This window comes from Sus scrofa, chromosome 3, assembly GCF_000003025.6.
Source record: "Sus scrofa isolate TJ Tabasco breed Duroc chromosome 3, Sscrofa11.1, whole genome shotgun sequence".
NCBI lineage: Eukaryota > Metazoa > Chordata > Mammalia > Artiodactyla > Suidae > Sus > Sus scrofa.
In genome coordinates this window covers 103,483,686-103,506,578 of record NC_010445.4, presented here as the reverse complement: position 1 = coordinate 103,506,578, position 22,893 = coordinate 103,483,686, and the positions used below count along the sequence as shown (strand labels likewise).

General features: G+C 40.6%; 1 protein-coding gene and 1 long non-coding RNA gene across 6 annotated transcripts in view; one reads left to right on the top strand and one right to left on the bottom strand.

The window, feature by feature from the left end:
• LOC110260034 overlaps nt 1-22,893 on the bottom strand; it is a 61,292-nt gene that overhangs the window by 1,409 nt on the left and 36,990 nt on the right. The gene's annotated exons all lie outside the window — the stretch shown is intronic.
• The window catches only part of VIT (vitrin), a 113,863-nt gene continuing 104,559 nt past the window's right edge, over nt 13,590-22,893 (top strand). For 3 of the 5 annotated variants that reach the window (XM_021087636.1, XM_013996220.2, XM_013996219.2), the window contains exon 1: nt 13,591-13,853. The gene's annotated coding sequence lies outside the window, so the exon portion shown is untranslated. Of the gene's footprint in view, nt 13,854-19,516; nt 19,576-22,893 lie in introns of all 5 variants that reach the window. The other 2 variants (XM_021087634.1, XM_021087635.1) reach the window with 2 other exon arrangements.

The following is a 22,893-nucleotide window of genomic DNA, read 5'->3' as shown; positions in this document are numbered from 1 at the left end:
GGAAAAGAAGCTGGGTAGTTAGTGCCATGCTCAGGAGTTTAGACTTCCTCCTGAAAGAAGCTAGGAGCCACCAAAAGATTTTAAGTGGGTTGTAATCAGTCTTGTGCTTACAGATTCCTCTGGAAACAGCACAGAGACTGGACTGGAGGGGATAAGACTGGAAGCAAAGAAACAAGAACTTACACAACTGCCCATTCAAGAAACAGTGAGCACTGTGGAATATTATTTAGCCATAAAAAATAAAGTGCTAGCATATGCTTCAACATGGATGAACCTCAAAACATGCTACATGACAGGAGCTAATCACAAAACACTATATATTACAGATTTCCAGACATATGAACTATCCAGCCTTGGGAAATCTATAGAGGAATAAAGGAGATTAGGTCACCAAAGGCTGAGAGGAGGAGGGAGGGATTGGGAGAATGGCTAAGGGGTGCTCTCTGTGGAGTGATACAAATGTCCTAGAATTGATTGTGCTAATAGATGCACAACTCTGTGACTTACTAAATACCACTGAATTGTACACTCCAAAATGGTAAATTTTGGAATTCTCTGGTGGCTTAGTAGTTAAGGATTTGGTGTCACTGCTGTGGCTCAGGTTCAATCCCTGGTCTGAGAACTTCCAAATGCTGTGGGCAGAGCCCCCCAGAAAAGGGCATTTTATGACATATGAATTACATATCAATAAAAAAAATTTTTTTAACAGAAAAACAATGAGGTGGGAACCAGAGCAGTGACAATTCTCTGATTCCGACTGGCTAAATTGGGTGGATGGGGTACCACAAATCAGGACAGGGGATTTAGAAGGATGACAAGCTCCTTTATGACATTTTGGTTTGAAGTGTCTGTGAAGTTTTAAGGTGGTGATGAATAATGGCCAGAGGAACTTATGAGAGAGTGTCCAGGAGGAAAGATTTGAAATAATTCAGCACATGCTTTTTCTATGGAAGTGAATACAACAAACTCAGGAGGGCACGTGGGGTGAAAAGAGGCCAGGGCAAGACCACTAAGGAATGTCATATTTAAGGAACAGACAGAAGAGTTTCCTTCAAAAGAGAGGAAGAAGAAGTTATTGACGTGCAGAGGTAAGTAAATACCCTCACATGTCACTAACTCAGGGTTTCAAAATACTTGGAGCATCTCCAAATATGATTTGGTTTCCTCAGGGATTCTGGTGGTCAAGGGCGTCCATCCCAGACTCCATAGGACTGACATTGCCGGTGATCAGACCACTAGCTGGACACCAACCACCAGATTTCTGTGCTGTGGTGAAACCTAGCATACCTACCTGCTTTTGCTCATCTGTCACGTGGTTGGGAACATCCTGCCGTTTTCATTTCCCCTGTTCTGCTAATGAAGTGGTTATGTTCAGCTTTCATCATAATTAGCATTCGTTTAGTTCAAGTGCTTTGTAATTATGCTAATTAATTTTTATACATTAACACATGGCAAAACGTTGCAAAAGCAAAACATTTTTTTTTTATATTTTATTTTATTTTCCCATGGTACAGCAAGGGGATCAAGTTATCCTTACATGTATACATTACAATTACATTTTTTTCCCCCACCCTTTGTTCTGTTGCAACATGAGTATCTAGACAAAGTCCTCAATGCTACTCAGCAGGATCTCCTTGTAAATCTATTCAAAGTTGTGTCTGATAAGCCCAAGCTCCCCATCCCTCCCACTCCCTCCTGGCAAAACATTTTTCTTACTTGCAAAGTAAATGAAGCCTCCTTGGCCTGAAAGCCTACCTAAAAGCAGGGTAAAAGGAAATGGAACTCCCAAACGGAGGAAAACCTCCATTTGCTGAAAAACTATGAAAAAATGCGCTGAAAAAATTTTGCCTTCAGAAAATTAGAAAAATAAGTTCACCCAAAACATACCTCTTCCATTTTTCTCAGCCAGTCATCCCTTCTCAATGAGCTCAAGGTTTAAAAAAACAACAACAGGAGTTCCCATTGTGGAGCAGCAGAAACAAATCTGACTAGGAACCGTGAGGTTGTGGGTTCGATCCCTGGCCTTGCTCCGTGGGTTAAGGATCCAGCGTTGCCATGAGCTGTGGTAGGTTGCAGACGGGGCTCAGATCTCACATTGCTGTGGCTGTGGCGTAGGCCAGCAGCAACAGCTCCAATTAGACCCCTAGCCTGGGAACCTCATATGCCATGGGTGCAGCCCTAAAAGACAAAAACAAAAAACAAACAACAACAACAACAGATTTTTCAATACTTGTTTTTATTCTTTATTTAAATTTTAAATATGGAATTATCAGCCAATGCTGCCAAGATAGGTGCTTCAGATTACATTCTTTATTATTACCTTCCAAGCAATAAGTAGGCTTTACTTGTGTAAGCCCTGCATTATGATTTTGAACAATCTCCTTCACATATTTTTTTGTCTTGACCCTCACAGCAGCCTGGGGTGGAGACGGCAAGGTCAGGAGAGGCTGCCAACTCCGTTTCCCTATCCATGTGGCCCTAGGCGTGTCACTCTCTGTCTCGTTTTCTCATTTCTAAAATGAGTGCTACTCATTGCGGTTGCCTGAAGATTAAATGAGTTCATATATACAAAGTGCTTAGGACTGTGCCTGACATAGAATAAATGAGCAATAAATATTACAGGTGACACTTGAACAGTGTGGGGGTGGGGGCAGTTTAGGGACAACAATAACCCTTCCACTCCTGCAGTCAGAAATCTGCAAGGAACTTCTGATCTTAAAAAACTTACGGGAATGTGTGTGTGTGTGTGTGTATGACTGTCACTTTGCTATACAGCAGAAATTGGCCCAACACTGTTAATCAATTATACCTTAATTTTAAAAAAGAAAGTAAAAAAAAAAATCTTCCTAAATAGCTCATTGTTGAGCAGAAGCCTTCCAATAATATAAACAGTTAATATACACATTTTGCCTGCTATATATATTTCTACATATATTTTATGCACTTATAACTTTTGCTTAGCTTTTTCAATATTTCTAGGGTACAAATTTCATCTGCAAGTTTTTTCAAATTATCACAAATCTCAAAAAAAGGTTTAAACTATTTATTAAAAAAAAATCTGCTTATAAGTGGACCCATGCAGTTCCCACTTGTGCTGTTCAAGAGTCAACTGCATTAATATCATAGTTCCCTTCCTTACCAATGTTTCCTGAGATCAGAGGAATAGAAAGACAAAGCTATTCAAATAACAGCAGAGCTCCCGTTCATATCTACAAGTTCAGATGCTTTTTCCTCAGCCACTGGACCAATAAAAATTGGGGCTTTGGGGCACAGCCCAGTACCTTAGGGAACACCCCAAGACGATGCTGGGTGATCCTGAACCTAGCAGGCCCTGGGGATCAGAGTGTTGGAAAGGCCCACCCACCCACCTACCACGCCCTGGGCTGGGTAACCTCCAGCTCAGGGTTGCAGCATAGACTATGCTGAATATTGGTCTTGCATCTACATGCAACCCAACGCATCTCTGGCATTCCCTTTAGGATAGATTCCTTGGAGAGGAATTACTGGGTCAAAGGTGATTATTTATTTATTTATTTATTTATTTATTTATTTTTGTCTCATGGTACAGCTTACCAAATTGTTTTCCGAAATCAGTACAACAAATTTGGTTGTACCAACTTCTACCACTTGCTGTGGGCAGGACATTAAAACGCTGGTCTTGGAAGTTCCCGTTGTGGCTCCGCAGTAACAAGCCTGACTAGTATCCATGAGGATGAGGGTTTGATCCCTAGCCTTGCTCAGTAGGTTAAGGATCCAGATTTCCGTGAGCTGTGGTGTAGGCCATACCTGCAGCTCTTATTCTACCCCTAGCCAGGGAACTTCCACATGCCCCAGGTTCAGCCCTAGAAAGCAAAACAAAAAACAAACAAACAAACAAACCACTGGTCTTCACCTTTACTAATGCTGAATATTTTAAGAAACCTGTGTCAAATTGACAGGCTGTAAATAGTGTTTCAGTGTCAGTTTAGTTTGTGTTTATTGAAGGTACAGATAGGTTAAATGTCCTTTTCCACATGTTTATTCCCTCTTTACTGTGGGGGGGCAGTAAGTGTGTATTATTTATGTCACTGGTCTGCTTTTTCCATTTGGTGGGTTCTTTTGAGGTTTTCCTACTAATTTTAAGTATTTTTCTACTTTGTGAATATTAACTGTTTGTCATGTTTATTGCAGATATGTTCCCCCATATGGTCTTCTTATTTTAATTCCTTCATATTGTATGTGTGGCTTTTTAAAAAACTGTGTAGTTGTTTTACTGGCAAGGCTGTTAAACCTGTTGATTTCTTCCTTGTGATTTCTTCCATGGCTTTTATGCCATTTTCAGTCCCATCCTGTCTCAGACTGGGCCCTTTCAAATAGAAGCTCTACTCATTGTACAGCTGATGGAAACTCTCAGACCCACCTTCCCAGAGCAAAACTGCCACCTCTCCAGCCACCTCCATCCAGATGGGGGTCATCTATACACACATTTCTGAATGGTGATCTGCCATTTTTTCTTACATTAAGACCCAAACATCATGACAAACACGTTTATCTGTGTGACCAGGGCTTTGTGCACACATTCTTGAGGTCTCTTCCACAAGGAAATCCAGGTCCTTCAACCATATCTTTTAAAGGGTTCTCTGAGCCCTTCCTTTATGCATATGGCAGGATTTGGGTTTATCTGCAGATACATCACCTTGCCTTTCTCCTCATCAAGGCCTGGCTTCCATTTGCTTCCATTCTCAGGGATTTAAAAGCCAACACAGTACGGTGCCATAGGAAAACATCAAAATTTGCTCTATATATCTCCATAGCCACTCTCAATATTAAGAAAAGGACCTGATTCCTGAATAATCTTATCTGGAACATATAATAATTATCATTAATAACAATTTGTACAGCAATTTATAGATTACAGTCAACTTTACCTCAGTTGATACCAAAATGATCAGGAAAATTATTTTCCTCATTTTACAAATAAAGAATCTGAATGTTCAAGTGCCTTATTTGAGATTAAAGAGCCAAAAGACATGAATATGTTTTCCTGATACAAACTTGATGTTATTGCTACTAAAACCTGTTACCTCTTTCTAGGTATGAATGATATTCTCGGTATAAATTTTCCATCTGTTATGTCATCTTTTTTCCTTTTTTTAAATCAGTTTTTATAATGAAATAATTTCAGACTTACAAAAATGTTGTAAAAATAGTACAATGAATTTACATATATGGTCAGCCCTCTGTATCCATGGGTTCTGCATCCACAAATCCAACCAACTGCAGATAGAAAATATTTGAGAAAAAAATTCCAGATAGAAAGTTCCAAAAAGCAAAACTTGAAATTGCCAAGCGCCAGCAACTATTTATATAGCATTTACATTGTATTAGATACTATGAGTAATCTGGAGATGTTTTAAAGTATACAAGAGGATGTGCATAGGTTATATGCAAATACTACACCATTGTATATAAAGGATTTGAGCATTCTTGGATTTTGGTACGAGTAGGGTTTCCAGATATTGAGGGATGATGATACTCTTCACCCAGTTTCCCCAAATACAAACATTTCACAGAACTATAACACAATCATCAAAATCATGAAATTAGCATTGTTATAACATCATTATCTAAAATTTAGACTTCATTTAAATTTCACACATTTTCTCATTAACATCCTATTTATAGTCCAATATATAATCTAAGATCATACGTTGCATCAATTGTCATATCTCCTTAATCTTTTATAATCTCTAACAGTTCCCCAGGCTTTGTCTCTCATGACTTTGGAAAAGTACTAGCCAGTTCATTTGTAGATTTTCTTCTACTTGGGTGGGGGTGATATGTCCTCATAATTAAAGTCTGCTGTGCATTTTTGGAAAAAATGCCATAGAAGTGATGTTGTATTCTTAGTACATCATATTAGGAGGCACATGAAGTCAATTAGTCTAATTAATGATAATGTAAATTGTGCACAAGGTTAAGTGGCGTCTTCTAGGTTTCTCCAATGTAAGGATATTTCCACCTATTTAATTAATAAATACCTCCTGGGGAGATATTTTGAGATGACATAAGTATCCTGTTTCTTGTCATCTTTTCACCCACTACTGTGTTATTTGCTGAATGGTAATTTTCTATTTTCATCATTCTTTCTTCATTTATTAGTTGGAATTCTTTTCTAAAGAAAAGCTGTTCCTCTTTCCCACTTATTTATGTACAAACCCAAATATTATTCCTTTATTGTATGTGTTTTAATTCATTAATATCATTATTTGATTTGTTGTTCAATTTGCTCAGATTCAGCCATTGAGAGCTCCTTCAAGTTGGCTCCTTATTCTTTTGACACATCACCATAATTTTTCTCACTAGCTCTAAAATATTCCACATACATCTTGAATTTTCCCATTCCCAGTCCTAAAATCAGGTATTTTCTAAGGATATCTGATTTTATTTATTGAAGAATGACATTTAGAAACCAAACTTTTTTTCTACAGATACTCATTAGTCATGGGCCTTCATTGCTTTTAGGCATTCTCAGTAAGCAGAGCTAAGAGATATATCAAACACCCCCATATCTATATCAATTTCCATATTAGTAAATAGAGATAGTGTTACTCTGTCTTCTTATAATAGATTTTTTCTTGTTGAATTGCATTGGCTAATATCTCTAGTACAATACTGAATAGTAGTAGAGATAGTAGCTATCCTTGCTGAGTTTTTGATCTTAGTGGAAATCCCTCTAGAGTTTCCCTTTTAAGTAAGATGGTGGATTTTAGATAGATAGATGGATAGATAGATTGATAGATAAAAGTTCCTATAAATTACTTATTTTCTTGAATATTTTTATCAGCAAGAAAAAGAAATCTGAATCTAGACAGAGGTATGAGATGAAAGACATAATGGCAAACATGGACACCCATAAAATATGCCGTTGTATTAACAATAAAAAATTTCAGTCTTCATTCACACCATTGTCATGGCCTATTCATAGGCAGTCTCATTCCCTGCCCCTGGACTTTGGGATTAGTCATGAACTTGTTTTGGTCAACGGCATAGCCAAAAAAAAATGAAAGTCTGCCAGTTCTAATACTAAATCTTAAGAGGCCACACATATTTCCTCTTGCCCACTTATGATTTTGCCATTGCCATGAGAAGATGCTCTTCCCTTGTATAGCTGATGCCTTGCAGAATGGACACCAAAATAAATATACATAGAACAGAAGTTCCCTAGCCAACCACAAACCTATACTGAGAAGCAGAGCTGTATAGCACAGTACAATACCACTTAGATCAGCACAGCCCCAGCTGAGAGTGTTCAGTGAACCAATCCTTTATTTTAGATTCCATTTGCTTACTTGGCATAAAAGGGATATATAAGGCCTATAATCTCTTGCCAACCATTTTGAGCCCTTGTTTTGAATAAGGTACTTTTGTATTTTGCTAATCTGCCAGAACAGCAGCCTTTTTTAATGCTAGGATCTACGTTATAGCCTCTAATTCCCAATATCATTCTTTAGGTCTTTGACTCTCTCTCATGCTATTGCACTCACAGTGATTTATTTGCATTATTTTTTTGTCAGTTTGGCCTAGAATATTGTGGGTGTGTATTTGATACAGCGGTTCCAGCTCATTTCTTTCAGGGAAGCATTTGGGGGTAGTAATCTTCCTAACATCCTTTTTTTTAATAGCCTGAAGAAGAAGAAGAATTCTATTGGTCCACTGTCACAATTGCACCACTAAGTTAAAGTTCTGAATCACAATCAATAACTCCTACCTAATCTCTAATCAATTTTCCTTCTAATATATTAAGAACTCTTCGCTCTGGCTTTTAAGGCTCTTTCACCTTCCTTAGGAAAATCTCTTTTGACTACTTATAGCCCACCATTTGCAAGTTATTTATGCTCCCATTTGGCTCGAATTTTCCTTGTAATAACCTCTTCACTTCTGACAGACAGTAATAACATAAATTTAACAAAAGTTAATCATGTTAGCCAATGTTCCATTCACATTAACAGTACACAAAATATATATACTAAACAGTAATATTCAACAATGTCCAGGCAACTGAAAGAACACCTGGTCATTGCAGTAAGCTTCTACCAAAATATAGGGAGAAAAAGTCTCCAAATTGCTGTAAAGGAGTTCAAGGCAAATCATATTTCTATGAAAAATTGATGTACCATCAAACATGATATAGACTTAGACATTTCAGTGAGCTCATGTTATGAAAGGTGTAACTCTTGTGTTTTATACCTACACACAGTAAAAGTATCAGAAGTGTCTGAAAAGGCTGTCTCATTACGTAGACCCTTAAATTGCCATCCTGCATTTTTAAAACTCACATAAAAGAATGGATTTGTGATATGAAGAGTACATTGATTTCTCTGAGTTCTATCTCTGGAGTGAAAAAAAATTGAGGCAGTAGTTTAAAGAGCCTTCAAGTTCAATGTTCGTGCCAATAATAAAAACTTTCAACAGAGAATGTTCAAAAAGAAATTTGAGTTTTTATACTTAGATACAGTATAAGACTGGGATACTAAGTTTATATAGTGACAAATAGTTATTTAGAAAGAACTGATGCTTTCAAGCAACCACAGGTGGTCTACAAGCAAAACAGAATCTCAAGTACTAATGAAGGAAAAACTGACCACCACAATTTCTGCTGTCAACTAGAAATAATCTAGAAATTCAGTTTACACCAAGCAGCAAGCTCAAGGCCACTTACAAAGAAACTATGATCTTTCAAAGAAGCTCAAAGATTTCACTGAAGTATCAACTTGACTATTTTGTAACTATTGTGTTGCCACCAGCCTTGAGCACAGAGGGTTGAGTTAATTCTCAGCAGTAGCATCACAGTCCATACAAGGATCCACGACTTTTGCTTTAATGTCTTTTTTATTCCATTCCATCCCAGTTACTCTTCACTCTCATTCCCTTTCTTCATAGGCAAGCATTCTCAAATATTTGTAATCATTCATTTAGTTAACACTTTTTATATGAATCCCTATTATGTGTCAGTTCAAAGGGCTAGGAATACATCAATGGAAAAACACAATAAAAAAAAAAATACCCACAATAGAAAAAACAAAAAACAAAAAACAAAAAAAAATACTGCCTTCTGGGAGGCTACATTCTAGTAAGGGATGCATAATGCAAAGTTAAGTAGTAAATATTATTAAAGAGTGATAAGTACTATGGGAAAATAAAGAAGAGGAAGAGGAAATGCTGGGGCCTAGGGCTATTATAAACAAGGTAGCCAGTGGATGTTCCCTTGTGGCACAGGTCACAACTGCAGCAAGGTTTCGATCCCTGGCCTGGGGAACTTCCACATGCCATGAGCACAGCCAAACAAAACAAAACAAAACAAAAGGTGGCCAAGTAAGGTCTGACTTAGGAGGTGACATCTGAACAAAGACATGAAGAAGATGAGCATGTAAGCCATGCAGATATCCCAGGAAAGCCCTTAGGAACAGCAAGTACAAGGCTCTGAAGTACGATGGGTCTGGTATACATTCATGCATATATATTCTTGCAAAATGTACATTGTTGTTTTATGTGTTTATATGTCAATTTTCACAATTCTATTTGCAATAATCTGGGTTCTCCGGAGAAATAGAAGCAATAGGAGGTATACATAGAGAATTAAAAAATAGAGCTAATAGAGAGTTAAAACTAGATATAGATAGGGACATGGATATAGATACACTGTAAGAAACTGGCTAACGGAGTTCCTGTTGTGGCTCAGTGGTTAACAAATCCAACTAGGAACCACGAGGTTGTAGGTTTGATCTCTGCCTCGCTCAGTGGGTTAAGGATCCAGCATTGCTGTGAGCTGTGGTGTAGCCTGGTCCCACGTTGCTCTAGCTCTGGTGTAGGCCAGAGTCTATAGCTCCGATTAGACCCCTGGCCTGGGAACCTCCATATGCCACGGGTGCGGCCCTAGAAAAGACAAAAAAAAAAAAAAAAAAAAAAAAAAAGAGAGAGAGAGATAGAGAGATTGGCTAACATGGTTATGAAGGCTGAGAAGTCCAAGATCTGCAGTCAGCAACCTGGATCCTGGAGAGCTGATGGTATAGTCTACTCCAAGTTCAAGTCCAAAGGCAAAAGAAAACCAATGTCCCAACTTGAAGACAGAGAGGCAAAGAAAGAATTCTTTCTTACTCAGGCTTTTATTCTATTCAGTCCTTTAATAGACTGGAAGAGGGCCACCCATGGGTGGTGGTGGTGGGGTAATCTGGTTTACTAGGAAAGTCTCCTGATTCAGATGCTAATCTCATCCAGAAGCATCCTTATAGACACACCCAGAAATAATGTTTAACGTAATATCTGGGCACCTGGTGGACCCATCAAGTTGACACATAAAATTAACCATCCCAGTATTGTATTATGCTTCTCATTCTGTTTCTCACTTTCCCTCAGTACAATGTTTTGAAGATCAATAGTAGAGGCAGATAGAATTCTGAGATGGCCTCCATGATCTCTGCCCTGGGGCATGATGTTGTCATGTTATGTGGCAAAGCAATATTGCAGATATAATTACAGTGACTAATCAGTTGACATTAAGACAAGACGATCAGCAGAAACGAATCTGACTAGGATTCATGAGGATGTGGGTACAATCCCTGGCCTCCCTCAGTAGGTTAAGGATCCAGCATTGCCATGAACTGTGGTATAGGTTGCAGATGCAGCTCAGATCTAGTGTGGCTGTGGCTGTGCTGTAGGTCAGGGTTTTAGCTGCAATTTGACCCCTAGCCTGAGAAGCTCCATATGCCTCAGGTGCAGCCCTACAAAGACAAAAAAGGAAAAAAAAAAAAAAAAAAGACAAGATGAGGATCCCAGTGGGCCTAATCTAATCACATGAGCCCTTTAAAAGCAGTTTTCCCTGGCTTCTTACAAAAGAGAAAGTCAGAGAGATCTCAAGCATGAAAACCATCCCACACATCATGACTGGTTTAAAGAGGACGGAGCCATGCAATGAGGAGTCAGGTGACCCCTACTAGTTAAGAGCAGCCCCCTGGATGACAGCCAGCAAGAAAACAGGAACCTCAGTTCTAGGACTCACAAGGAACTGAATTCTGCCAACAACCTGATTTAGTGGATTCTTTCCCAAAGCATCTAGATAAGAACCCAGTCCTGGTGACACTTTGATTTCAGCCCTGTGAGACCCTGAGCAGAGAACCCAGTCACACCAGGCCTGAACTTCTCAACTACAGAAATGCAAGATAATAAATGGTGCTGTTTTAAGAAACCAAATTCGTGGTAATTTGTTACATAGCAATAGAATCAATACAGGAGTGTTGATGTACATTTTATTTGTTTAAAAAAACACACATAAGAGTTCTGCTGTGGTGCAGTAGGTTAAGAATCTGACTGAAGCAGCTCAGGTTGCTGCAGAAGTGTGGGTTCTATTCCCGGCCTGGCGAAGTGGGTTAAAAGGATCCAGCATTGCCACAGCTGTGATATAAGTCAAAGCTGTGGCTTAGATTCAATCCCTGGCCCAGGAACTTCCATATGCCAAGGGTGCAGCCATAAAATTAAAACAAACAAACAAAAAAGCCTCACCTAGTGGTCACTTCACACAAAGGAAGATTCCAAGAACTTTACAGGTATGAATTCCTTTCATTGTCATAACTAGGAGATATAGGTTTTACTATTTTTTCCAGATTTTACAGATGAAGAAACTAAGAAAGAGAGAAATTAGGTTACTTGCCAAATGGCAGGTGCCAAAACCAACAGTCAAACCTCGGTGATCTGGTGTGGGGATGGATGTTCAAACCCCACATCTGGTTCTTTGCTTCCAGCTGCATGGTATTTCTTCCTGTGCATCTGCCACACTTTACTCTTAATTCTCTAGGGATGGATTTCTCGTGGCCCTTGCAAGAAGCTTATCAAAGAATATCCTACGAGGCCCTTCACTGGCTCTAGGGTACACATAGAGTGTGACTGAATACTTCTGGAGGGCTCTAGAATAACCGCATCTGTTCACACCACCAGCAGCCCATCAGGGCCACCATATGTCCACCGTGGGCATCTTCCAGCTTTCCAATTCTGGCCAATCTTATGAAAAGTGATATTTCACTGTTTATTTTAAAGGAGAATGTCTCTCTCTTTCTCTTTTTTTTCTTTTTTTTAATACTATTTTTAAAAATTGTGAACATGTATAACAAGAATTTTGCCATTTTAACCATTTTAAAGTTAATTCATTAGCATTAATTACATCCATAATGGGGTGCAATCATAATTATGTATTTCCAAAATCTTTCATCACCGCAAACATCGCTGCTTTTCAATCTGCACTTCACTTTAAGTATCTCTTCACAAGCTTTCAGTACATTTACATTTGACTCTGCCCTATTTACCATTAGAAGACAAGTTAAACTAATGAATCAAAAGAAGCTCTACATCCTAACAGCACATTTTGTCAGAGTCAGACAGCCTTGATTGAATTTGAGGCTTATATCTAGCATGGAAGTAATAGTACTGACCCCTCTAGGTCCTTCTAAGTGTTAAATGAGTTGATAGATGTGGAGGGGCTTATCACCATTTCTAGCGTAAGTATCACAAAAATGGCAATTAGTGTTGTTATTATTGACCTTAATAGTACTATTATTAATTATGCTTGGGCTAGCATTTCATTCAAACCTCCCCTGACTCAAAGGGTGGGACAGGCCATCCTCCCTATGGCAGCACCACCCTGACCACTAATGGATCTCGGCTCAGGATTTTGTGGAGAAAAAAACCAGGACTGAGAAATAATTTAAATGCAGAACCAAATGGAAGGGGGAAAAGATTCAAACATAATCTTAAGTAAGGAGCAGTCCCCAGGCTGCTTGCTAGTGGGGAAGCTTCTCTTCCTTGGGTGGGGCTGGGTGAGCCCAGAGCCCACAGGCAGAGGATGGGCCCTGTGCTCCCCCCAGCCCTGCTGGAAGGAAGCAGCTCTGTCATACCGATAAACATCTGAATCTCAAGGACTGCCAGATGTACTTTTTTATGGTCTGTTTTTAAGATGCTGTGATACGCTAATGTATGTTTTAGGTCTGAATCCCTTCAATTTAATTGATGACACTAATATGTAAATCACTAAATCCAGCAGATTTCACTTATAATGTGAGCTATCCATCATTAGTGTTTTGAAACAGGAGCCAGGTTTTGCTTCCCACTGTTATTATCTTGTGTCCTGTTCCCGGCAGCATAGTCGAGAGTCATTCCATTCTTGCCAAAATGCAGAAAGGACCGAAGTGAACTAAACCCAAAAAATAGCTTTACTGTGGAGGAAAAGTATTTTTACTCCAAAAGTGAGAGTCCAGTAGAATCAGCTCGGTAGTGTTTACACAGTTTTCTTTCTTTATGCAGTTTAATCCAGCTGTCTGCTAGCATTTGAAAAAGAAAGAGAAAATTTAACTACTCTGCTTAGGGCAATTTTAAAGTGTATTTTTAATCTTCCATATTATCTATGTGCTTCTTTATTACGTTTAAGAATTCCTAATTGTAGAATTTGCTTACTGAAATTGTGTACTTTGGGCTAGAAAAGAATATTTAGAAATCCTTAAAAAAAAAAAAAAAAAAAGGCAAGTGGGAGTGGAAATTTGAAAGAGGACCGCCTAATTCAGCACTAAAAACCAGTGTGAGAAGCAGTGTGTGTGAGTGTGTGTGTGTGTGTGCGTGTGCGTGGTGTAAATGTGCTTTTCAAAGTGCTGAGAGGTTGATGGGAATGTTTGATTAGCTTCTCTCAGAAGAGAAAAGGTGCTTGGACTTCTTGTTTCTTCTTTAGAATAATTTGGATGGGATTTGTGATGCAGAACAGCTTAAGGAAAAAAGAATATCCATTCAGTGTGGTGGAAAATTTTTGAAAAAAAAATTTGCTGTCTTCAAACAAGGTATGTCTAATGAATTACTAACCTATATAGTTTGCTTTCCGCTCCTTGTTATGAATACATGAAAATGTATTTATCATTTAGAAACTAGAATACATCCCTTGACCAAGTAATGAGTCTGTACAAAATTTTGGTCTCAGGAGAATTGAGATCAGATTGGGTGGTAATTGACATCCTTGAAAACTAATATATATCTATATATATATATCAACTATAAATAAATAGTGCTGAGACAAGATTAGAACAAGATTTTTGCTGTAGCTTTAAAGCAACTTAAATGTGGTTAAATAAGCTGAAAGGTATTACATTTGTGCAGAACTTTAAAGTACATTTAAGTCTATTACCTTGTTCTTGTTTATCACTTACTTCCTACATGGAATGCAACAGCAACATAACAAACTGTTTATTGCAATGTATGAAAAGCAGAAATGGGCACTTGTATGTGAAATTAAAACAGAAATGATTTAGTATAGATCTATACTTCTCTCTATTCAGACAGATCTCAGAGGAATGTGGCTAGATGTGCATTTCTGTATCTTGTTTACACTGGAAGTGTTTTCTTAGTCTGAATGCTTCTTTAACTGATAAGCCCAAGTAAGGGCTGGCATTGTTAAGTCTACTATTGTAGCCCAAATTTGCACAGGGAAACAGGATACCAAATCTCTTTTAATCATGATTTGTGTTAAACCAGTATAAACATGAAATAAATGCCTTGAGCTCAGGTTAAACAGAGAGGATAAAATTGAATAATTAGACTCAATGATTTGCTCCTAACAACCCACGGCATCTTTGCCATCCCCAAATCGAGAGTGGAATTCAAGATTTTCTTTGGATTTATTGTAAATATAAAACCAGGCATTCTTGGCCATGGTGGTTATTCCAAAATGGGAGCACTAAGAAAATAGCATTTTGCCATTACGTTGTGTTGCAATAAATTTGGAAGTTTCGGTGGTAAAGTTCTGAGGTGGTTTTTCCCTCCGTCTCTTGAAAGATGAAAACAGCCTGCAGCAAGGCAAGATCAAATACTATTTGTTTGTGTATTTTCTCTGTTGTATGTGTGAGCTTCAAGCAGCAGCTACTCCGCCCATAGGAAAGCTGGAAGTGTCTGTCTTTTATTTATTGAATTAAAATACCCTCTTTTGTAAAAGGGCTTTCGACAAAGAATTGCAAGACGACAAGGGCTGCATTTTTAATTGCAATATGCTAGTTTCCCAGAGTAAGCTTCATTTAAATATATCTTACACCTCCCCACTGAAAGGAAATACGTTAGGAACTTTGGAAATGCTTAATATCTATCCTGACATAGCGTTTACTTTATGAATAGCGTTTAGAAGATCTAATTATCTTTTTTGCCAAGTTGCTGATCACATGAAGAATAGTTTCTTTCAGAGAAAATACACTGGGTTTGAGAATGGTTTATGAATAGCATCAAGAGAACAAAAATGCTTGTGCTGTTCTACTCTATAATTCCTCTAAGACATACTGTATATGGGAAAGCAGTGCCGTCCAGGCTCAGGTCCCAAGCCAAGAGTCCTAAATTGCAGTAACAGCTCAGCCCACTACCTAGCCATGCTACCTCAGAAAAGGTGTGTAACAGCTTTTGACTTGTGTTTCCTCATCTGAAAAACAGAAAGAGCAATGCCTGTGTACACCCCTTCCCAGGATGGTCTTGAGGTTCAATAGTGATTCTCGGTTTTAAAAGGGTTTTGAAATGTAAAAAATTCTAAAGAAATAGAATCATTTTTCCCACATATTCCTAAAAAAACAAAGATGCATGGGAAGGAATGACTGGTTGTAAAATAAATGTTTCGTGGCCTCCAGGATGTCCCCATTATCCATGCCCATGTGTGTCACTTCTCTTCTCTTTGCTAAATTGGAGGCATGAGCCAGGTATCAAGAGCAGTGGGTACACGACAGAGCACACAGGCCAATCTGTCAGTGGAAGGGCTTTCTAGCTGTGTGACCTTGGGGAGGTTACTCAACATCTCTGTTTCTCCATTTCTTCACAAATGAAATGAAGAAGTTGGATAAGAGAGTTTCTAAGTTTTCCCTCTAATCTTATGATTCTATGCTCTCAACAGACCAATGTCACTGGTAAGACTCTCCATAAACTACAAAATCAAAACAGGGTCATGGAACCTATGATATGCTTAAAATGTTTATGTGTACCTAAGACTGTAAATATGTACAAAATTGAAAAGTAACAATTTTTACATTAACGTAAAAATAGTTGTGTGTATATACATATATATGTGTGTATGCATATTTATACATATCTATCATATCTATTTATATATATTTTATATATTTATATATTTTTATATATCTATATATCTATATATATATTTATACATATATATATATACATATCTATTTATACGTATTTATCCATAGTATACTGAGAACAGTGTGATTCAAGTGGTAAGACAGACTTCCTTCAGTTCTATGGTATATCTCTATGCCTCTATAACCTCAAGTGGAGATAATGTCAAATATCCAAATTTAAGGCAAGGCCAAGGCTAAGTAGCCTTCCTAGGCCATGGATCCTGTAGGCAGGCAGGAGGCTCTGCCACTTTTTAAATGTGTTAACTTTGGCAGTTTTGTAAACCCTCTGGGCCTCAGGTTTCTCATCTGTAAAAAGGGTCTTTCATTAGTGGTTACCTCACAGAGTTGTGGCAAAAAGCTTCAAGTGGTGCCTGGTACAACTGTCAGTACCCAAATGTTAGCAAGTAATTTTTTATCGTATGGGACTGGAATGAAGGAATCAGGTCAGCTGTGAAACATTATTTGCAATCCTCTTCAAACTTTTAAACATTAATATGTTGGATGTAGGAAACAAATACATATGTGGAACTATGGGATATGAATGTAATTATTAGAAATTCATTGCCATCTCTTTATCCAGAGAATCTGAGCTAATCAATCCATCAGTGAGAGAGCAACTTCTGTGATGTTTGTATTTTGAGACACCCCAAATGTCCCCCTCTGGCTGCCTAAACACGTGTCTGCCCGTGGTTTGCAGAAGGCGGTAAAATTCCTGGCCCTGAACACACATATGGTGAGAGAGAGAAGTGCAAAGGGAACTTGCTGGCTTTTATGGGCATGAAATTCTCTCGTGCAAGTGGCAGTGAGCAGCTTCAGCTCCTGCAGAGAATGGAGTAAGAAGGGAGTGATAGACCAGAGTGATAGAGCAGGGCAAATCTAGGCTACCCATCAGAAATGTCTTTTTGATAGCGCCTGTTCTTACATTTGAATTAAGGCACAGGAATGCACACAGACAGCCAGAGCCCTGACTCCTACACTGGCCTACACTGCCAGGCTCCCTTGCAATTAGCCCTCCAGCTGTGCACCTGCACCCCGCCAACCCAACTCCCACTGCCAGACTCTACTGCTGTGTGCAACCTGTGGTGAGACCCTGCAGCCACAGGAGTGCATGCTGACAGCCAGGGGCCCCACAGCTGCTAGGGCACCCAAAGTTAGTCCCAGCCCTTAATGCTGACCCTGGCGCTCACCCCTACATGTATGTCTGCAACTGGTCCCACAGTGGAACGGTTACCGCCAGCTCCAGTCACCACTTCTACCTGACCTGAAGGCACCACTGAGGACCCCAACAGCCTTTGCAGCTACTGTGGATCTGACACAGTTCTCTCCAGGGACCACAATGTTGACACTGTGACTTAAGCTGTCAAACTATCACACCTCTTTGGACCTGAAGCTAACACAAGCCACCATCCTTGACCCTACAGCACTTGACCTGGGTCACAGCACGTTCCAGTGTGCCCCCTCCCGCTGGGGAAGATCTTTCCTCACAGACGTCAGTCCCTGATGTCTGAGAGAGGTGATTGCTTCTTCAAACGAGTATGCATCACACAAAGCTATGTAGCATCAGAGAAACAGGATGCCACCAAGAAAAATACAGTAAAACTTCAGTAACTGACCCCAAAGAAATGGAGACACATGAACGGCTTGACAAAGAATTCAAAATAATTCTAAAGATGTTCAGAGCGCCACAAGAGAACACAGGTAAATATCCTAACCAAGTCAGGAGAAGAAAAATCAGTCCAACGAAGAGATTAAAAAAAAAAAAAAAGGAAACATTAAAAAGAACCAATTGGAAGTTTCAATTAAAGAAAGATACACACACACAAACAAATTTAAGTCAGTCTAAGATCATCTAGGTGAATTCCTGTTTATAGACCAGGAGGTAAAGGGCCAACATCGTCTTCACAGTAGGGCAAAGACAACTTAAGCTTTGTTGATCACATTTTCCTATGGTTACCTCATCCCCAAAACAGTTGTGGATACTGGGTTCAGAATTTGTTTTTAATCAACTCGAAAACGTTTCCGCTTCAACAGACGGCAAACCTTAAAGAAACCCTGAGAGACTGCCCCTCGGAAGGAAAGGCTCTCGCTGCCTGGGAAGAGCACAGAGCAGGCCCCAGGCAGGCGACGCTTTGAGGTGAGGCCCATAAAGGCTGCACATCGTGCTGCAACCTGCAAAAGGCAAATCCTGCCCAGGGCAGATGTTGTGACTGGGCTGGAATCCAGGTCTCATTCCTCCAGTGCTTACACCCTGCGGGAGAAGGGTGAACTGGGATGACAGATGCCAAAATCCTTCCTCAGTCAAATCCACAAGCCAGGGTCTTGAAACAACCGCCCCCCACCCCCCCAAAAAAATGCATTTGGTTTACATTCAAGGTGTTTGATTCTGGTCTTAGCATTTTAAATAATATTTAAGCTTACTTCTGCTTCATTATCACTTCGTGAGATCCTTTTTTCAATTCTTAAGAATGCTAGGTATCATTCCTTAGCCATTCGATGGGGCCAGTGGTCCTGCAGTCGTCTAGGAAGTTTTCATGAGAATGGGCTAATGATCCCTACAAATCTCTGAGCAAAGAAGGAACAAAACTACAGAACTGTTCCCCTTCAGGGGCCATAGAAAAATTTAGCCCAAGGCTAGTCATAAAGTCATGGTTCCTTCACCAAGAACCCTAAAATCAAGTTATGGCTAATCCTAGCATAATCTTACTGAGAGAGATTTAACTGGTTGCTTCACCGCTATTAAAGTCCTAAAGTCTTAATGGGTCATGTTTTGCAAGAGGATGGTTATAAGAATGATGATGATGATATTGTTATCATGATAAATCACCACTCCAACAATAATAATAATAATTATTGCCAACACTTACAAAGTTAGTTTTAGGTACCAGGCACTGTTCTAAGCCCTTTTCATATATTAACTCATTTAATCCTAAGAGCTACTACAGCAGATGAGTTGTTATGATTCCCATTACACAGATAAGAAAACTGAGACACAGAGAAGGAAGTTGTCCAGGCTCACCCAGCCACTAAATGATGGAGCTCAACTTCAAACCCAAGCAGGATATTTTCAGAGATGACGTTCTTAACCCACCAGGCAACAATTACACATGCTCCTGGTTTTTCTATCACTGCACAAAATCAACCTTTGCCATCCCTGAAAATATCATTTTCAAGCCCAGTCATATTTCTAAAAAAAAAATCACTCCTCCTTGAGGTATAGCCTCCCCAGGAATACCGATGGAAGGGAGTAGAGACAAGGAAGTCACAGGAGAAGGCTGTCAGGAAGGGAGGTTTTTATTTCTGTCATTCTTGAATAATTGCCTGACTTAAGAATCACTTTTCAGGTGTGTTGCGAAGACCTGACTCTGAGGGGGAAGGCCAAGGAGCTGACCTCATTATCAAGGTCTGTGAGTAGCCAACCCCCGAAAGGCGTTCTTTAACTTCCCGCTAGGGTTAGGTTGGCAGCGAGTCACAGAAAGACTCGTACTGCCTTAAGCTTCAGACTACTTCAGAAAATCACTTTCCTTGATAAGGGTCTCCACATGGACAAGACTCTAGTAAAAATTTCTCAAATTCTTTCCCTTAGCAAGAAAAAAGCTAAAGTTTTGTGTGGACATGTGGGGAAAATTCATAAAAATCACCCTTAAGGCTATAGAGAGAAGGAATTCTGAGCCTGCATTCTTTCTTCTCAGAAACAAAAAGAAAAGAAAATCGATTCCTTTGGGGGAACCCAATGGATCGTTTCCAAGGGATCAGGTCAATGGCATCTCAATGCAAAGGGCATTCCTTCCTCTGGGCTCCTTTGTACCCCAGACAGAAAACATGCTTTGGACATAAAGGTACAAGCTAGCTTGCCAGGGCTGGATTCACTTTTATTATACTGTGAGTAGATCCGAACGGTTAAAGGAATCTGGGAAAGCAGAGATACTCAATGACAGCAAAGCAAGTATGCATTGGGCCACCGCCCCATGCCACCCACCATTCTATGTGCTTGGGAAGAATCATGAACAGAATAGTCTCCATTCTCCTAGAGGTGCTAGTTTGGGACCACACAACCAACAAACACACATATGAGATCTGGCGGTGAAATGGGCTGCGAAAAACTTAAGTAGGATAAGGGGGCTGGACAGAGCAGTGATAGTTTGCATTGGGTGAGTAAACAAATGTCTGAGTAAGGGACATTTAAATGGGGGGAGAGATGACGGAAGCCAGGGAGCAATCCGTGTGGATACCTGGGGGAAGAGCGAATGCAAAGGCCCTGAGGTAGGACCATGCCTGGGAGGCCGAGTGAGGAAGAAAAGAGGTGAGATCTGGGGTATGCTTTGGAAAGCAGAGACAGAGGGCACCATCCTAACACTCCTCTGGATTTCCCCTAGACGCCCCCAGTGTTCACTCACACGCTATCTGTGGACAGTTTCAGCCTCTGCCAGGGACGAAATCTTGAGTAGGTCCTTTAATATTGCAGACCACACTCAGAGTTCCCTGGTAGCACAGAGGGTTAAGGACCTGGCATGGTCACTACTGTGGCTCTGGTTACAGCTATGGCGCGGGTTTGATCCCTAGCCCAGGAACTCCCAAATGCTAGGGCTGTAGCCAAAAACAAAAAGAGCATGCTCACGTTACACCCCCAAATAAGCTCAGTTTAGTCACTAATATGGAGGTAAGACCCAGGTAATACTTAAAAACTTAAAAAGAGCATCCACAGTTTCACTGCCCACCCCAGGCTTGCTTTCTGCCATGGGGAAGGGGCATGACTGTATTCTCTCCTTCTCTGCTTTGAACCTTTACCTCTCTTCCCCTTGGCTGCTAATGGTAGTCTCTTCCTACCCAGAACTGAAGAGGACACAGAGAGGAAAGAAAAAGGTAACTGGTTGTTACTGTTCCCTTGGGCTTGGCAGGTGTGTACAGGGGTTTCTTGTCCCCATGGAAGCATTGCCAAGGGTTCTTCAGAGATGCCCCCCACTTTGCTGGGGACCCCTCACCTGCAGTTCCCAGGTGTCATTACATATGAGTCTGCTCTGGCTGGGGATTTACAGTTCCTCCCTCAGCCTCTGAGCAACTGGTGGCTGACCTCCAGCTACTGAGCCCTCCCGGTACCAGGCTTGGGCAGGACCTAAAGCAACCACGGGCTGACTCTCACTCAGGGAGTCTTATTTCCACGAGCTATTCACTGTCCTATCTTAATCAGGAGTCAAACATCAGTCCTCTGTGCCCTCAAGCCTGAGGCACAGAACCAATCAGTCATTTTAACCGGGGTCACAGGGCATCCAAGCTGGACTTCTCAAGGAAATAACCAAGAACCGGGACCTCCAGCTGTTTGCCTCCCTCCAGACAACGCAAGTGGTTGTAGAAACTGAGCAAGTCGTTGGAGGAAAAGTTGTTGGCATTCTCCCCCCTCCTCTCCCTCCCCAGATGCAGAAGGGGAGTTGGTGCTGTCCCCACTCCCACCCACGTCAGGCAATGGTGAGAGAAGCCTCAAGAACTTCGAGCACGGAAGGAGTTGGCACTTCATTCAGCTGAAACTAAGACAAAGGATCATCCTATTTTAACATCCCGTTACACAGCCAATTACAATACTCTCAAATGTTTATTTAGATGGGTGTGTTATGCCTGGTTAAACTTAAAAATATGCCTGGTGCATCACTTTACCCTAAATAACATTTGGGAGAGAGGAAGCTGCGTACGAGTTCAAGCCCAAGTATGACTCAAAAAAAAAAAAACTTTAAAAAAACTAAGACAATTTTATCACACAATTGTATGTATTTCACAGTGTGCATCTTAACTATTATCAACAGAGCTTTTCCAAAGAGCTTTGGATAGACTGTCAAGACAAAAAGGAAGGTAAAACCATCTTACAGAGTGGTAAAACGGGAGAGTGGTAAAAACGTTGGAGGCCTGGAATGGAATTCTGGTTCTGCTACATATTCTCTCTATGACTTATAGCTTACTAGAGTTGGACCGCTTACTCAAGTTCTGAGCCTCAATTTCCTACCCTGGAAAATGGGCACGAAAATACTTACATGATAGGATCACCACTTTAAATAAAACCACACGAGTGCCGTGTGTAGCAGTTGAGCTTTCAACAAATGATAGCTGTTACTGTTGGAAGGGACTCTAAACTTCGAAGACTTTCCTTGAAGAGGAACAAAGGGCCAATCCCACCTCATGCAATAGGCCACTAGACAGCTCAGCTGCAACGAGCAGGAGGGACTTGGAGGGGTTCGAAGGCTTCACCCAAGCTGAGAGCTGCCCGAGAGGCCTCTAGAGCCCGAGGCTACACGGCTCCCTTTGGAGAGCTGGGTCTTCTGCTTCTAAAGGACTCCCTTTCTGCTGGCCCCCGCCAATTTCTGGGGCTTAATCCTCCACAGCCCTGGACAGCTGGGCCGCAGTCACCGCCCTCCTCCACGCCCTCGTCTTCCCTGGCCTGCGGTTGCTGGGATTGAGGAATGCACTCTGACCCGCAGCCCACGCCAGCCTCTCCACCTCGGGGGGAGAGCTGAGATGAACCCCCTCTTTACCGAGAGGCCGATGGGCAGACCCTGTGGGTCTTGCAGACACACCCTCATCTTCCTTCCTACCTCAGCGGGAAGGCTGTGCCAGACTCAAAAATGTTTTTCTGGGCCTCAGAATTGAAGGCAGCCCAAAAAGCACAGAGCGTCCAGGCCAGCTGAGGCTCTGGGGATCACAGCTGGACTGAACCAAGTACCCAGCTCCAGACTCA